A 13,877-nucleotide genomic window follows, 5' to 3' on the forward strand; every position below is an offset into this window, starting at 1 on the left:
ATTGTGGTGGATCAAAATTGTGTGAGCTATCAGAAATAGGTTGTTACTCTGCAGAGGTCAACTTCTCTTGAACATATCGGCGGCACGACAGTGAAATTGGCAGTATTTGACATCAATGGATCAGAGGTCATGGTGACGAGGCAATGAGTAGATGAGAGGTCAAACAGGATTACCCAAATCCATGTTGAAATTTGGTACCGGAGGACAGGTGGTTCCCTTAGGCTTTGATCTTTGGCCTAGGGAAAAGTGTCCAAAAGAATTTAATTTTTCTCCTAAAGTAACTTTATAATTTTATAAAGTTAAATCTAATTTAAAAGTGACTTTAAGTGATAAAGTTATTAAGTCTAATTTTAAAGTGACTTTTATAAAGTCAATGAAAAATTAGAAAGGAAAAGTGACTTTGGAAATAAATGACTAAGTGGGTCTTTATTAAAGTGGGGTGAATTAAAAAATAGAAAGTGAGATTTAAATGAGCATTTAATCTCAACCATTGATCTAAATCTATTTCAGCCATTGGATTTAGAGATCACCCAAAAGTCACTTGGATCACCCAAAAGTCACTTGGAGTTATATTAAAGGAGGAAAAGGAGGAAAATGTCATTCATTCTTTCATGAGCAGATTGGGAGAAGGAGAGCAAGAGAGCAAGAGAGATTTCTGAGCAGGAAGGAGAAGGAGACAGCAGCTTGGCACACATTCCAAGGCAGCAGTTGAGCAGATTTGTACAGCTGATTCAGCACATAGTGAAAGACAGATTTTTGCACAAAAATCGAGGAGCAGTTTGCTGATTTTTCTGCACACAAAACGGAGGTCGTACAGCATTTATTGTTGTCCTGTTTGCTGTAATTTCCAGATTGCTGTGAGGCACGGGAAAGGAGATAAGTTGTAAATTTGCTTGCTGATTTTTTGCTGAATAATTCTCACTGTAAAAAGACAATTTTCAGAAATAAAGAAGAGCTCTCAAACTGGTTTTCCCCAAGAGTTGTAGGGGGTTTTTCCAGGGTCAAGTTGACCAAAAATATCAGTGTTTTAATGTGTTTTAATGGCTGTTTTTAATTGCTGATTTTTAATTCTGCAATTTCCAGCATTCTGAAAAATTTCCAGAATTTGTGTTTTCAGCAATATTTATTTTTTTCAGTCTGTTAAATGTATGGTTATGGGAATGGGCATTTAACTACATGGGAGAAATAAGGAGAAACTGAAAACTGGGGTGGGAAAACATAAATTTTTTACATGGTATCAGAGCTTGAGTGCTGAAGGGCAGTTTGGGACAGCAAAAGGAAAAATTACAGTTGCTGATTTTTCACTCAGAAAATTCCAGCAAGCTGATTTTTTCATAAACAGCAGTTTTATCTTTACTACAACAGTGTTATTTTTCAGTTTTAGGACAGCAGGATGTCATTGGGATTGAGGGTGGAGGATAGGCTGGATGGGCATATAAATTACAGCGTTTGGAAGGAGAGAATGCAGAGTATCTTTGAGGAGGCAGAAGTCTGGGATATCATGGTGCATACCGCGCAGAACCCTGTTGTTGTGTCCACTGATGTTACTCAGTTGGCTGAGTATAAAAAGAAGAACAATAAGGGTAAGAGGCTGATTCTAGACGGAATCAAAGACCATTGCATTCCTCATGTGAGAGGAAAGAGCAATGCCCATGAGATGTGGACAGCATTGTCCAATCTCTACCAGAGTACCAATGAGAACCGGAAGATGGTCCTGAAGGAGAAGCTGAAGAACATTAAGATGGGGAATGATAGTGCAGCTGGATATCTCACAAAGATTACCAATGTGAGAGATGAGTTGGCAGCGATTGGAGAGGCCATTCCACCCACTGAGTTGGTGCGGATTGCAGTGAATGGCCTCCCCCGTTCATGGTTGAACTTTGCTGATGGGGTTTGTGCACGTGAGACCCTTCCCACATGGGAGAGGTTTTGGGATGATTGCATTCAGACAGAGATCAGGAAAGGACAGCTTGGGGCAGCCAAGCCAGTTGAGCAGGATGAGGACGTAGCATTGGTGGCAGGAGGCAAGAAAGGCAAAGGGAAGAAGCAGGCTTCCACAAGCAGTGGTGGGGGCAAAGGCAAAGGTAAAGGTAAACAGGGGAACACACAGAAGGACTATTCCAAGGTGAAGTGTTGGAATTGTCAGAAGATGGGACACTATGCAGTTGTGTGTCCGGAGAAGAAGAAGAAGAAGGGGAAGAACCAGGACGTGGCAGCTTCAGCAGAGATTGAGGACTTTGCAGGTCGTTTTGACCGGGAGTTTGCGTTCACTATGTGTGAGTCCTCTAGTGCAGGATCACCTGCCACACAGGTTCAGAGGGAGCATGCTTTTTCCTCGATTAGCGGAGCATCTTCAGGTATCTGGTATGTGGACAGTGGGGCTTCACGTCATATGACAGGAGTCTGTGAGTACTTCTCAGAGCTTTCAGAGAGTGGCACTGATATTGAGGTAGTACTTGGTGATGACAGAGTTGTTAGAGCAGTCGGGGTGGGGACAGTGACATTTCAGAGGGAGTCCAAACCTCCCTTGAAGGTGTCAGAGGTTCTTTATGTGCTAGGGATGAGGAAGAACCTCATAGCCGTCTCAGCTTTGGAGGACAGAGGATATGAGGTACTGTTCAAGGGAGGACAGGTGTTGATGTATCCCAGGGGCACTCCAGCTGATTCAGCTAGAGTGATAGGTGTACGCCATGCAAAGGTGTACAAGTTTGCATTTCAACCCCTTTTGGCATTGAGCAGTAGTACCGACAGCAGAGCTAGCAGTTCTGAGCTGTGTGAGATTTGGCACCGCATGATGGGACATATGTATCATGGAGCCTTGAGGACATTGCGGGAGATCACTACAGGTGTGCCAGATTTCAGTACTGATCACTTTGATACTTGCAGAGGTTGTGCGATGGGCAAGTTTGCCAAATCCCCTTTTCCCAGCAATGACAGCAGAGCGACGGGGATACTTGATTTGATTCATTCCGATGTGAGCGGTCGAATGTCTCATGTTTCCTTGAGTGGATATGAGTACTATGTTTTATTCATTGATGATCACTCCAGGAGGACCTGGATTTATTTTTTGAAGACCAAGAGTGAGGTCTTCAAGCGGTTTCAGGAGTTCAGAGCTCTTGTGGAGACTCAGACAGGTCGAAAGATCAAGTCCTTGAGGTCGGACAATGGAGGAGAGTACACCCTTGGAGAGTTTGTTGATTATTGTGCGGAGGCAGGCATTAGGAGGGAGTTCACTGTTCCTTACAACCCCCAGCAGAACGGGGTTGCGAAGAGGAAGAACAGATCCATCATAGGGGCTGCCAAAGCCATGATACATGATCAGGGGTTGCCATTGTTCTTGTGGGCAGAGGCCTGCAACACAGCTGTTTACTTGCAGAACAAGAGTCCGCATCGTGCTTTGGGGCACATGACTCCGGAGGAGGCTTTCTCTGGGAAGAAGCCTGATATTGGTCATCTTCACATCTTTGGATGCATTACATACTCCTATATACCCAAAGAGAAGAGGACCAAACTAGAGCCCACCGCAGAGAAGGGTATCTTTGTGGGCTACAGTGAGACCTCAAAGGCCTTTCGGATTTACATTCCTGCACAGAGGAGAGTTGTTGTCAGACGGGATGTGAAGTTCGAGGAGGACAGGGCCTTTAGGAGGTCACGGGAGTTAGAGTATCTGGATCAGCCAGACCCTCAGCAGCAGTTGAGTCAGTCGCAAGGATCCAGTGGGCAGGGATCAGGAGGATCCGGAGGTACATCTATGAGGATGTCAGGTCCATCAGTGAGCAGTGGCTCGCCGAGCCAGAGGGGTGGTGCTCCGGGCATCATGCAGAGCATTTCACAGAGCAGTTCACTAGGGAGTCCACTGATGGACAGTTCACACGGTACCTCAGCTTCTACAGGTTCAGGTGCAGGCAGGAGGACAGCAGACAAACAGTCAGGAGTTCAGGCTACTGATGGTGATGAGGAGGAGGAGTTTCATTCTCCTATGGGAGAAGCATGCTTAGGGAAGAGGAAGCCCAAGTGGCTTCAGGACACCTTGAGAGATGCCACATCTGTTGCTGAGTCGAAGAGGCCGGTCAGAGAGAGTAGACCACCTGAGAGGTTTTGTAGTTATATGGCGATGGTTACCAGCATCCTTGACTCTGAGCCTTCTAGCTATGAGGAGGCAGCTAGCCAGCAGGTCTGGAGAGAGGCCATGCAGGAGGAGTATTCTTCTATCATGAAGAATGATGTTTGGGAGGTGGTGCCGAGGCCTGAGGGCAAATCCGTGGTTACTTCCAGATGGCTTTACAAGGTAAAGCATGCTGCAGATGGCAGCATTGAGAAATTCAAAGCGAGGTTTGTGGCTAGAGGGTTCTCCCAGGTAGAGGGAGTTGATTATGAGGAGACCTTCGCTCCCGTGGCTCGATATACTTCGATCCGCTCCATTATATCGATAGCAGCAGAGATGGGTTGGAAGATCCACCAGATGGATGTGAAGACCGCATTTCTCAATGGCTTCATACAGGAGGAGGTGTACATTGAGCAGCCACAGGGCTTTGAGGTGCATGGGAAGGAGTCCCATGTGTGCAGATTGAAGAAGGCCCTTTATGGCCTGAAGCAAGCTCCCAGAGCTTGGTACTCCAGGATAGATGCATACTTGCAGGGGATGGGTTTCACAAAGAGTGAGGCAGATCCGAACCTTTACTTTATTGTGATTGGTGAGGAGCCTCTCATTCTGGTGCTGTATGTGGATGACTTGATCATTACAGGTGCAGAGAGACTCATAGAGCACTGCAAGAGAGATCTTGCGGCGGAGTTTGAGATGAAGGACATCGGCTTGATGCATTACTTTTTGGGTTTGGAGGTGTGGCAGGAGGAGGGGCATTTCTTCCTGGGGCAGGGGAAGTATATTGTGGACATCCTTAGCAGATTCCACATGGAGGATTGTAGACCCATGTCGACACCGATGATCACCAACTGGAAGAAGCTTCATGCTTCGGATTCCGAGTTGGTGGATCCCACATTGTACAGGCAGCTGATTGGTTCCTTGATGTATTTGGTCAACACTAGACCAGATATCTGTTTTGCAGTCAACACGATGAGTCAGTTTATGTGTGAGCCTAGGAAGGTTCACTGGGTGGCTGCAAAACACATTTTGCGGTACTTGCAGGGGACAGTGGATTATGGTCTGGACTACAGGCAGGGAGATGGAGTGAGATTGGCAGGATACACTGATTCTGATTGGGCAGGTTGTGCTTCTGATAGGAAGAGCACTTCAGGGTGTTGTTTTGGGTTGGGTTCAGCAGTAGTGTCATGGTTCAGCCGGAAGCAGCAGTCAGTAGCACTGAGTTCAGCGGAAGCAGAGTATATGGCAGCCAGTCTAGCTAGTTGTGAGGCTATCTGGCTTCGCAAGATGTTGTTTGGCTTATTTGGTCAGCCGTTGAGACCTTCAGTGATTTACTGTGATAATCAGAGTTGCATTAAACTCACGGAGAATCCAGTATTTCATGATAAGTCAAAGCATATCGGGATCAGATATCATTTCATCAGAGACTATGTTCAGAAGGGAGCTGTGAAGCTTGAGTATATTTCCACTGATGAGCAGGTTGCAGATATCCTTACCAAAGCCTTACCACGGGGCAAGCATGTCTACTTCAGAGACAAGATGGGTGTGGTGAGGAACACCTTCCTCGGTAAGAGGGAGTGTTGAAATTTGGTACCGGAGGACAGGTGGTTCCCTTAGGCTTTGATCTTTGGCCTAGGGAAAAGTGTCCAAAAGAATTTAATTTTTCTCCTAAAGTGACTTTATAATTTTATAAAGTTAAATCTAATTTAAAAGTGACTTTAAGTGATAAAGTTATTAAGTCTAATTTTAAAGTGACTTTTATAAAGTCAATGAAAAATTAGAAAGGAAAAGTGACTTTGGAAATAAATGACTAAGTGGGTCTTTATTAAAGTGGGGTGAATTAAAAAATAGAAAGTGAGATTTAAATGAGCATTTAATCTCAACCATTGATCTAAATCTATTTCAGCCATTGGATTTAGAGATCACCCAAAAGTCACTTGGATCACCCAAAAGTCACTTGGAGTTATATTAAAGGAGGAAAAGGAGGAAAAGGTCATTCATTCTTTCATGAGCAGATTGGGAGAAGGAGAGCAAGAGAGCAAGAGAGATTTCTGAGCAGGAAGGAGAAGGAGACAGCAGCTTGGCACACATTCCAAGGCAGCAGTTGAGCAGATTTGTACAGCTGATTCAGCACATAGTGAAAGACAGATTTTTGCACAAAAATCGAGGAGCAGTTTGCTGATTTTTTTGCACACAAAACGGAGGTCGTACAGCATTTATTGCTGTCCTGTTTGCTGTAATTTCCAGATTGCTGTGAGGCACGGGAAAGGAGATAAGTTGTAAATTTGCTTGCTGATTTTTTGCTGAATAATTCTCACTGTAAAAAGACAATTTTCAGAAATAAAGAAGAGCTCTCAAACTGGTTTTCCCCAAGAGTTGTAGGGGGTTTTTCCAGGGTCAAGTTGACCAAAAATATCAGTGTTTTAATGTGTTTTAATCGCTGTTTTTAATTGCTGATTTTTAATTCTGCAATTTCCAGCATTCTGAAAAATTTCCAGAATTTGTGTTTTCAGCAATATTTATTTTTTTCAGTCTGTTAAATGTATGGTTATGGGAATGGGCATTTAACTACATGGGAGAAATAAGGAGAAACTGAAAACCGGGGTGGGAAAACAGAAATTTTTTACAATCCACGGAGGCAAGTGAAAAATGAGATGAGATATCCCCACCCAGACACGAAAGCAGACAAGTGCCATGTTCAAGAGCGACATATTGCCGACACGACAATAATTATGGTTCCATTTTCCCCTACCATTTCTGGCGAGTACACCAATTATTTTTATTTACAAGCTTGATGGGGATAGCATATGCTTGTAACGTCATCTTGACAGACTCCGATGTCATTAAGTTTTAACGAGTCTGACAAAGGAAAAACTCGGCGTCTTTTCATGTTTAGAGAGTTTGAAAAGACTGCGGAAAATAAAACTCCAAAGGTGTCCTTTTTCGTAAAGTTGTGTCTTTCAAGCCCGAAAAAGTATAAAACAATGCTTGAAAGAACCGCCCGACCATTACGATCGAGGAGTACTTTTGATAAGTAGTGATTTCAACCTGAAAAAGTAAAAAAGCGATCGAAACCATGTCGTTTCAAAACTATTAACGAACCTGAAACGACAAAGGTCCGACGATCTTTTCGTTTTTACACAGTCAGAAAAGAGTTTAAAGACGGCCGCCTCTTATTTACGTTTAACGAGTCAAGAGGGATAACTCGGCGATCTTTTCATGTTTAGCGAGTCAGAAAAGAGCTGAAAGATGACTCCATAGTGACTTTTTTGTGTATTTACCGAGTCCGAAAAAGTATAAAATATAACTCGTTTCACCATCGAAGTTGCGTAAAAGACCTGTCACTGCACAAGAAGCAATCTTAAAATCCATTTTCGACCACAAATATATTAAAATATTCAAAAAATAACTTTTTAAACCTAAAAATGAGTCAAAAAGTCTATAAATATGGTGAAAATGTAAAAATAGAATTACTTTTTACTTTTTACCTCTTGAATAGTAGTGGTGGTCCGTTTGGGGGGCAAACTTCAGGCGGTGATTACAGCCAATCCGTGCAACCATTCGAGATTTCGTCGGTTCCAAGTAAGAGGTGCTTCCTTTGGATTTATTTCCATTCCTTTTTTATGCATTTTGTCCCCTGATTGAGCCTCTGTAAGGAGGAATTTGAAATTTAGGGCCGCGCCCCATTGGCGCGGGTATCTGGCACGGGTCCGCGCCAATGGGGTGATTTACCCAAAGGTGCCGCGCCAACCGCGCGACCTAATTTTTACCTTGAATTTCATCATTATTTTTGAAATTTGTTCGGTTTGTAAGCTTACCAGTGTTCCAATAATGACTTATTCATCCTTGTGGGTGCAGGAAACAAGCAAAAATGGTGGTGGAATGGAAAGAATGGGAACATGATGCTGTAGATGCCTTGGCCATCGAGGATGAGGGATGTATGAACGCTTTGAGGGACTGTGGTCTCAAGAAGTTCTTCCTCACATCTTATCTGTGAGCTCAGCCTGAGTTATTGCAGTTCATAGTGGATGCTTGGGATGTTGATGACCAAGTATTTCGCTTACGGGACCAAACCTTAGAGCTGGACGTGTCTGATGTGTATTTCATTACTGGGCTATCACGGAGAGGGGCGAGCCCTATTTTGACCGGAAGCAGACCTTCCGGAGAGAAGATAGGTGAAGTGAAGGCTCGAGTGTGTCCAGAGGCACAATTTGGGAGAAACAGTGCCAAGGTGGATATCTCCACCATTCAGGATTTGGTTCTTAAGGTGATATTGTTCACCATCACGCGTGCAGCTAGGGTACAGGCGCCCCATGAGGCGAGCAAGAATCATCTGTTACTAGCGACAGAATGCCTCAGCCCCACCATCTTTGACTGGGCTACAGCGGTGACTACCAACATCAAAAGGCAGCTTACAAAGTGTAAGCGCGGAGAAGTGAAACAGTTCGGGTATGGCTCAATTGTGGTGTCGTTCTTCTTGGAACGATTACCCCTCTTTCAGATGCAGGGAGCTGTAGTGGCTGATCCATTGCCACGAGAGCCTAGGATGACACGCTGGGCAGCATTGATGCCCAGAGGAGGAGGGGGCCAGCAGATGTCTTGGCGGCCCGAGTTCTTTATATGGCTCCGTCGTCAGCTGATCGTAGTGGAGGATTGGCCATACGCGGGGACTAATTTCATGGGGGATCCAGACCTCCCACTGCTAGAGGAAGAGGAATGGGACGAGGAGCTGGGTATGATTTCTTCATTTTTTGATGTTTTATGTATTTTTTTTTTTGTTAATACATGCATGTTCTGATAACAGTCATATGTACATGCAGATGTAGGCCCAGAGCGACCAGCCGGCTTGTCTCCTATAGCGCGGAGGGGCCAACCCGCAACCGACCCTCAGGCAAGGGGTGTCGTGGGGGAGGAGCTGGTGCAGAATCTCGAGGGACTCACCCAAGGGATTCCGGGTTACGCTAGATTGGCGGACGTGCCCTTTGCATACCAGAGGCACACAGTGGGAGTGCCAACTCGTATCCATCGTTTGTTGAGACGATTGGTGCGTGCGGTGACGTGCTATCATGAGCACCACCACGACTAGACTTCTAGGCTTCTTTCATGCATATTTTTGGGGGACATGTCGTCCCAGGATGTATCAGGATGAACATGTATTGTTTTTTGGACTATGTAACGCACGCGGTGCAAACATTATGACACACACATATATATACATATGCCTATGGTTTATTATTGTGCTTTTATGTGCTTGCTTGTATAATATTTTGATTATAAATTACACAAATGTCTATGTAATACATGATTAGCCAATGCATCAGATAATGTGTTTAATCGTCGTGGAATATGCTGATATGTAATAAAATCAAAGTTCCTTTCTAACAATCTCACACGTAAATACAACCTTAGAATGCGATGGTCTCTGACGGAATATCGCTTGTTGAGCTGGTGGACGACAAGTTGAGAGTCTAGGTTCACTACCAATGCACGAATGCCGAGATTAATTGCTTCAGTAAGTAGCTCAATTACAGCACAATATTCGGCGACATTGTTAGTGGTACGATCCAAACACACACCTTGAAAATCAATCAACTCGCCATGAGGATCATAGATCACCCGCGCCGCAGAGGACAAGTTGCGAGTACTGCGGCAGGCACCATCAACGAAACCAACATAAGGTGCGTCAGACATCTGCACAAGAAGCAAAAGACACAATAAGCGGCAGTCACGCCTTTAAAACTAACACACATACACACAACACACCTGCTAAAGTACATGTATGTACAAAATAAAGTGTACAAGCATCATGCATAGTACTTTTTCAAGTACAGCCCGTTTCGGGGCTTCCCGAGAGGGTTCCCTTCATAATCAATTAGCTCGTAGGCCCCTTTTTGCAAAAATTTCTTGACAATGTAAGGGCCTAGCCACATAGGCTCGAGTTTTCCTACTCCCAGCTTATCGTTTGCCTGATCGTATAGCAGGACTAAATCTCCCTCAACAAAAGAACGTGGATGGACAGTCTGATCGAAGTGAGTCTTGACTCGCTTCTTTTGTGTTTCGATGGCCAAAGAGGCTAATCGACGGGTCTCATCTAGCCGTTCCAGGTAAAGAAGGCGTTCTTCTAACGGAGTAGTGTTGGGAAGTAGCTCGACAACCAATTTTAATGAAGGGATTTCGCACTCGATTGGAAGGGTAGCCTCTAGTCCATAAACTAGTTGAAATGGAGTGAAACCGGTGGCATCCTTCACAGAGGTTCGGTAGGCCCACAAGGCAGGGAACAACATCAAATGCCAGTTAGACTTATGCATGCCAACGGTACGCTGAAGCATTGTAACCAAAATCTTATTGATAGCTTCAACTTGGCCATTGGACTGAGGGTAGTATGGAGTCGAACTATCGTGCTGTAAGCCTAGCTGGGTTGTTAGTTCCATCATCATATGATTACGGAAATGCTTCCCGTGATCAGTGACGATGGCTTGAGGGACGCCGAATCGCGAGATAACATGGTTGAATAAGAATTGCGCCGCTGTGTGACCGTCTTCAGTTAATGTAGGCATCGCCTCGGCCCATTTAGTAAAGTAATCGACAGCAACGATAATAAACCCATGCCCCCCGGCCGAGCGAGGGTTACAGGTCGTATAATCAATGCCCCATTTTTCAAAAGGGCCGACGGTGACAACAGGGTGCAATGGAGCGGGAGGCGCTCGCATCTTCCGCTGGTATATCTGGCACTCATGACAAGAGCGGACGACAAGAATGCAATCCTTAAAGATAGAGGGCCAAAAGTAGCCAGCACGAAGGATTTTTTGGGCAGTAGCATATCCGGACATGTGACCACCACAGGCACCAGAGTGGCAGTCATTCAAGACACGCTCAGCTTCCTCGAGAGTTAGACATCGGCGGAGAACATAGTCGGCGCCGAGGCGATAAAGTGTGTCCCCAATGATACGGTATGGTTGAGACTGATGATGAATCCTTCACCGAGCGTCTTTGGACACGCCAGGGCGAAAGGAGGACGTTTGTAGATATATAATGATATCCCCGTACCAGGGATCGAGGGTGCTAATGAGAAATAAAGTCTCATCCGGAATATGATCCTATGAGTGAGAGGGCGGGGAAGAAGATGGCAAAGAGCAAAGTAACTCAGCAAATAAAATGGATTTCTTGGACTTGGCAGTGGTAAATTCCAAGTCGAACTCTTGGAGGATGAAAATCCACTTTGAGTACTTGCCCCCCAGCAACTGGCGTGACAAAATATACGTCATGGGGTTGCAATCAGAAATCACGATGGTAGTGCGCAGCAGAATATAGTGACGGAAGCGTTGGACAGCACAAACGACGGCCAAAGCCAACTTCTCGACATAAGCATATCGAGTTTCCATGTCTAAAAGATTGCGGCTGAGATAATATACAACATGCTCAGTGTCATCATCGTCAGTTTGAACGAGAACCATGCCGATAGTGGTGTCGGCGGCAGCCAAATACAGAGTGTAGTCACGATGATAGTTCGGAGGACAGAGCAATGGAGCAGAAACAAGGAGACCCTTGAGACGCTCAAAATATTCCTGAGCGATGGTATCCCAATGAAAAGGGACATCTCGCTTTAGCAACCGTGTGAAACCTTTAGCCACCTCGGCATAGTTTGGAACGAATCGTCTTAGAAAATTTGCTTTACCCTGCAAGCTTTGCAATTGTTGTAAAGAAGCAGGGGGAGGAAGATTTACTATAGCCTCGACTTTAAGGGGATCCAAACGGATGCCCTCTCGGGAGACGACAAACCCAAGAAGTCGGCCGGATTCGACGCAGAAGACACATTTGTGAGGATTGAGTCTGATTCGGTAGTGTCGACAGCGAAGAAAGATATTGCGAAGGTGAGTAGGGTGGTCCTGACGTTTGGCTGAATGAGCTGGGAGATCATCCAGGTATGGCTGTACAATGTGTCGAATGTCATGAAAATCATAGGACATTGCACGTTGGAAGGTAGAACCAACATTTTTGAGACCGAAAGGGAGCTTCTTATAGGCAAAAGTGCCCCATGGACAGATAAAAGCGGTCATGTGTTGATCAGCGGGAGCAATATTAATCTGGTTATATCCAGAAAAACCGTCCATAAAAGAGTACATTTCGCTTCCGGCACACTCGTCAATAATTTGATCAATGAATGGTGTGGGGAAATTATCCTTAGGAGAGGTTCGATTAATATCACGATAATCGACACAAACACGGATGGTACCCTGTTTTTATTCACAGGTACGATATTGGAGACCCAATCTGTGAGTGGGATAGGATAAATAAAACTGGCTTTAAGAAGCTTCTCTACTTCCGCCTTAATAGCTGCAGCCTTTCGGGGGTGTACAGGGCGTAAACGTTGACGAACAGGCTTAGCACCCGGGTATGTGATTATCTCATGCACCACTATGCTAGGATCAATGCCGGGCATTTCTTCGTAGGACCATGCAAAGACGTCACGAAATTCACGAAAAAGATTGGTATAAAGTCGAATCTCCTCCGGAGTACAAGTGACTCCAATGTGAAGATGTTCGACAATCCCTGGTTTCACAGAGATGTCGATGGGCTGGGTTTGCGTAATGTTTGCCATATTTCCTTCAGAGGACACTTGATAAACTTGGATAGGTGTTTGAAGGATTTGAAATGGGAGACAAGGAGCAAACCGCTCGAGACAAGTAAGCATATCCTGATGGGCAGGGAGAAACGAGGAACGATGGTGAGAATCATGCCAAGGAGGTTCCTCGAGAGACATAGTCTCAATAAAGGCTTCATTGGAAGGGAATGTTTCTTTTAAAGGGTCCAAAGAAGTCTCATCTACAAGCCATGAAGATGGAGCAAACGAGTCGAGAATCTTACTCGAAGGAGCAAGTTCAGAAGAGGGAGTCGATGCAGCAATGATTTCGACATAGTTGAGCTCGGTAGGACTCAACGGCATCTGGTCACCCCAAGAATCTACTTGGTCGGTGGGAGGGAGGATCCACGGATCAAAACAAGTAGTAATCATATTGACGGAAGCGACGTTAGGAGGTGGGAGCGGAAAAACACCCATGAGGGCGGGATCTTTGAAAAGCCCGGCTCCCAGACTCTCAGATGATTTGGAGGCATGCTCCACAAAAGGGATGTTGCCTTCAGAAGAGGAAGCGAAGAATGACAGCTGGTCTACGGTAACAATCTTCCCTTGATGAGGGAAACGGATGATACGAAACAAAGATGAAGCTACAGCTTGCATCGCGTATATCCAGCTACGTCCAAGAAGGAGGTTGTAGGTAAGACTAGCATCAACAACTTCAACTTCCATTTCGACCGTCTTCCCTTCCAAAGAGATGGGCAAACGTTGGAGTATACCATAAGGCCGGGATGCTCTTCCATCAAAATATTCCAAGGTTGTAGGAGACTGGCTCAGCGTCGGAGATCCAATAGCTTTCCAACAGGCAACAGACATGATGCAAGTTGAAGCACCTTCATCAATGACTGTACAATGAATTGTTTTGGAATTAATAATAACCTGTATGAGGAATGCGATTTGGGGAGGCAGTCTCTGCGTATGGCATTCTAAGTCAAAAGTAATCAAATCTGAGTCGGCCGGGTCTATGCCACCGATAGTGGATAGCAAGGACTTCCTCTGAGAAGGGCAACTCTGGAGAACTTCTAAAGCGGACATAGCCGATGGAGTCTGAGCTAAGTCCTCAACGATATTGTAGTGTTGTGCAGCACGAGCATTTGGGTTGTAAGAAGATTTTCGGAGTACTCCTTTTGGAGGGGGTTG

Source organism: Pinus tabuliformis, chromosome 8, assembly GCF_031772625.1.
Source record: "Pinus tabuliformis cultivar Carrire ecotype Pingquan chromosome 8, CPIR1, whole genome shotgun sequence".
NCBI lineage: Eukaryota > Viridiplantae > Streptophyta > Pinopsida > Pinales > Pinaceae > Pinus > Pinus tabuliformis.